Here is a 4,919-nt window from a genome sequence, read left to right as displayed (position 1 = left end):
TACAATATAACATTCCTCCTATAACCATAGAGGGAAACACATTAGACAGAGTAAATTTCACAAAATTTTTGGGTGTTTACATAGATGAGAATATGAATTGGAATCAACATATTTCATTTGTCACAAATAAATTAGCAAGGATGTGCGGTATGTTATACAGAGTCCGCAATAATCTCACACCTGAATCCCTCACTAGTATTTATTACACACTTTGTTATCCCCATCTCACCTACTGTGTATCAGTCTGGGCCTGTACTTGGCAGTCCTTCATTAAAAGAATATCAGTAGCTCAAAATAAAATTTTTAGGTGTATATTCTATATGAGTAGGTTTGAGTCAACACGAAATATAATTAATACACAAAATTTTCTTAGTTTTCCAAATATTCATAAATATTTTTTTATTGTTAAGCATTTACAAGTGCCTTACACAGTATTGTGGAGGTCAGCCTTTCAGACTGGTACACACATCATACAACATTCGAGGTAATGATATCAATCTCATATGTCCACAGTTCAGAACTTCTCTCTTTAAGCACAGTATATTATACTCAGGTCCCCAAATGTGGAATTCATTGCCTCTACATATTAAGACTCTTCAATCATATAAATTTATCCATTTTTAAAAATCTGTGAAAACTTATTTATATAATTGTCAAAATAGTAATTAAAATGTAGTGTGTGGTATGAACTTAGTTTCACAAGTATAATGTTTATTATTATTATTATTATTATTATTATTATTATTATTATTATTATTATAATTGATATTGTAATTGTTATTCTCAGCAACATATTATTATAATTATTCTTATTGTTCTATACGTTAGTTAATAATATATTAGGTACCAATTTTGTGCCAATGTAAACATTAAATAAAATAATATAATTCCATGTCTGTCGGGAAGCTTCGGCTTGACAGGCTGTGCCATTGCCATGTTTTATGTTATGTTTATATATAACAATATTCTTATATTTTAAAGGCAATAAATATTTACTTACTTACTTACTTACTTACTTACTTACACACACACACACACACACACACACACACACACACACACACACACACACACACACACACACCTTGATTGGCAGAGCGAGATAAAAGTTCATTTATTCTTAAACGTATCATCGGGCTCCCATCACGGCTATTTGCCAAGGTCACAGAAAAGACTAACCGGTTTTCAGTCATAATAGTAGTAGTAGTAGTAGTAGTAGTAGTAGTAGTAGTATATACAGGGGCCTTGTCCGCCCTCGTATGGAGTATGCATCTCACGTGTGGGGGGCTCCACTCACACAGCTCTACGTATTGGACAGAGTGGAGTCAAAGGCTCTTCGTCTCATCAGCTCTCCTCCTCTTACTGATAGTCTTCTTCCTCTTAAATTCCGTCGTGATGTTGCCTCTCTTTCTATCTTCTATTGTTATTTTCACGCTAACTGCTCTTCTGAACTTGCTAACTGCATGCCTCCCCCCCTCCCGCGGCCTCGCCTCACACGACTTTCTAATCAAGCTCATCCCTATACTGTCCAAACCCCTTATGCAAGACTTAACCAGCATCTTCTCTTTCATCATTAACGCTGGTAAACTCTGGAACAATCTTCCTTCATCTGTACTTCCTCCCGCCTACGACTTGAACTCTTTCAAGAAGAGGGTGTCAGGACACCTCTCCTCCCGAAATTGATCGTTTTTTTGGCCACTCCTATGTACTCTGTTCGGGAGCAGTAAGTAGCGGGCTTTTTTTTTTCATTATTGTATTGTTTCTTCACGCCCTTGAACTGTCTCCTTTTCTGTAAAAAAAGTAGCAGTAGTAGTAGTAATAGTAGTAGCAATAATAATAATAGTAGCAGTAGTAGTAGTAGTAGTAGTAGTAGTAGTAGTAGTAGTAGTAGTAGTAGTAGTAGTAATAGCAATAGTAATAGTAGTAGTAGTAGTAGCGGTAAAAGTAGTAGTAATAGTTGTAGTACTAATAGTAGTAGTAGTAGTAGTAGTAGTAGTAGAAGTAGCGGTAAGAGTAGTAGTAATAGTAGCAGTATTAATAGTAGTAGTATTTTTTTTTTACAACAAAGGAGACAGCTCAAGGCACAAAAAATAATCATAACAAGCCCGCTGCTCGCTGCTCCCAAAAAAGAATCAAAAGAGGTGTCCGAAAGAAAGGTCAATTTCGGGAGGAGAGGTGTCCTGATACCCTCTTTTGAAAGAGTTCAAGTCGTAGGCTGGAGGAAATACAGATGAAGGAAGATTGTTCCAGAGTTTACCAGCGTGAGGGATGATAGAGTGAAGATGCTGGTTAATTCTTGCATAAGTAGTAGTAGTAGTAGTAGTAGTAGTAGTAGTAGCATTAGCATTAGCAGTAGTGGCGGGATTTGTGGTGGTGGTAGTAACTCCAAGATCACCAAAGAATAAAATAAAAGTATGACTGACCTTTCTGTCGCGTCCTTGCATGGTACTTCTGGCCTGCTCTACTCATGTGCCTGTGTGTTTGACTGTCCTTGTGCCACGACACTCTGCTGGACGGGAAAACGATCATTAATAAACAGTACCATTGAAGGATACAGTTAGAAAACTAAAGGAACGTATAGGATAAGGTGGTCATGGCAGCAATGGTAAAGATGGTAATAATGATGGTAATAATGGGAATAAAAATAAAAATAATAATGATAATAGTAGTAGTAGTAGTAGCAGTAATAATAATAATAATAATAATAATAATAATAATAATAATAATAATAATAATAATAATAATAATAATAATAATAAAAGTAATTACAAAACAGAAAACTAAATTAAACACACACACACACACACTGATGACAAACAAACTAAGGAAAAAACATGCTGACGAATATATTTTCCGGTAACTGCCAATGAAAAACAACACTTTGACAAAAAAAATGTATATCTGACTGCCTTTACAGTGTATGGACAAACATTTCATGCCGGTTGTGTCTCTTTATATTTTTCTTCTGTAACTTTCAAGAAATTAAAGCACAATTATGCAACAGTAATAATAGTTGTAGTAGTAGTAGTAGTAGTAGTAGTAGTAGTAGTAGTAGTAGTAGTAGTAGTAGTAGTAGTAGTAGTAGTAGTAGTAGTAGTAGTAGTAGTAGTAGTAGTAGTAGTAGTAGTAGTAGTAGTAGTAGTAGTAGTAGTAGTGCTGATAGCAGTGGAGGTAGTAGTAGTAGTAGTAGTAGTAGTAGTAGTAGTAGTAGTGCTGATAGCAGTGGAGGTAGTAGTAGTAGTAGTAGTAGTGCTGATAGTAGTGGAGGTAGTAGTAGTAGTAGTGCTGATAGTAGTGGAGGTAGTAGTAGTAGTGGTATAGTCTTTCATTTCATCTGTTCACCAAAAAAGCGGGAATTTTCATAGATGTGGCACCTGCGCATTCCTACCTCGTAAATTCGTGAAAATCAACTGTTGTGATAATTTTAAGCTGATTTTTCAATAATATATTGGATATTTTAGTAAAAAAAAAACTCAGCCGTTTGCATCGTATAATAATCTAACATACAAGCACACGGAAAGACAAGCTTGTATCAAATAACAGTCACATCAGGCTCGAACGATCTATGATTTTTCAAATTAATATAATTACTCTCATTTCAGGTATATTAAAAGACATCTGGCTTTGCAAGTGCAAAGCAGAGCCATATGTCACTTTATGTACCTGAATGAGATGAAATATGGGTGTCTGAAAGGCTAAAAATCGTCCGAGTATGATCAGACTATACTGTTTGATGTACAAGCTGTTCTTTCGTTATCTTCTGTGGTGTATTAATCATGCAAATCGGCATGTGTGCGGTGCATGTAAGAGGCAGGGCTTGAGGGTTTTTGTAAACACAAACATTCAAACATATCAATCTGAATATAAAGTTGATCTTCATGCAATCACGAACTAACAATGCGCAAGTGTCACACTGACGTTCGCGAGAGTATAGGCGGAATGAAACACTTTGTTTATACTATAGTAGTAGTAATGGTAGTAGTAGTAGTAGTAGTAGTAGTAGTGGTAGTACTAGTAGTAGTAGTAGTGGTAGTAGTAGTAGTAGTAGTGGTAGTAGTAGAAGTAGTAGTAGTAGTAGTAGTAGTAGTAGTGGAAAGAAAATAAGAAAGAAAGAAAAAGAGAAAAAGAAAGAAAGAAAGAAGGAAAGAAAATAAGAAAGAAAGAAAAACAAACAAACAAATAACGACAATAACAAACAAAAATAATAAGAGAGACAAAATAAAATGACAGAGAGAGAGAGAGAGAGAGAGAGAGAGAGAGAGAGAGAGAGAGAGAGAGAGAGAGAGAGAGAGAGAGAGAGAGAGAGAGAGAGAGAGAGAGAGAGAGAGAGAGGTGGCTGCAGTCATCTGTCAGCATCTGAGTGAAAGCCATCTCCTCTCAGATAGACAGTTTGGCTTCAGGCCTGGCCGGTCCACCGCGGACCTCCTCCTCCTCCTCTCCAAGGATTGGCAAGACGCACTGGATGAAGGCCTGGACACACTCGTGGTAGCCCTGGATATTGCTGGAGCCTTTGACAGGGTTTGGCACGCGGGGCTCATTGAGAAGCTTCGCGCCAAAGGTGTCCAGGGTGCCCTACTGATGTTGCTCAAGGATTACCTCCAGGGGAGGACCCTTCAGGTGGTGATCAACGGGCAGTCATCAAGGCCTTCACCAGTGCATGCCTCAGTTCCACAGGGTTCCGTGCTTGGCCCAATCCTGTGGAACATATATATCGACGATCTCCTCCGGCAGCTATCGGCAGTGTCAGCGTATGCCGATGACTGCACACTCTCCCGCTCCTACTGCCGCCCCGACAGCCAGCGCGCCGTCGAGGAGATCAACAGGCAGCTCAGTCTAGTGGAGCAGTGGGGAGAGGAGTGGCAGGTCACCCTCGCCCCGGAGAAGACGCAGGCCATGGTCATCTCACGGTCCCCAGACGC

This window comes from Eriocheir sinensis, unplaced genomic scaffold (genome assembly GCF_024679095.1).
Source record: "Eriocheir sinensis breed Jianghai 21 unplaced genomic scaffold, ASM2467909v1 Scaffold6, whole genome shotgun sequence".
NCBI lineage: Eukaryota > Metazoa > Arthropoda > Malacostraca > Decapoda > Varunidae > Eriocheir > Eriocheir sinensis.
Note: the sequence above shows the minus strand (reverse complement) of the source record.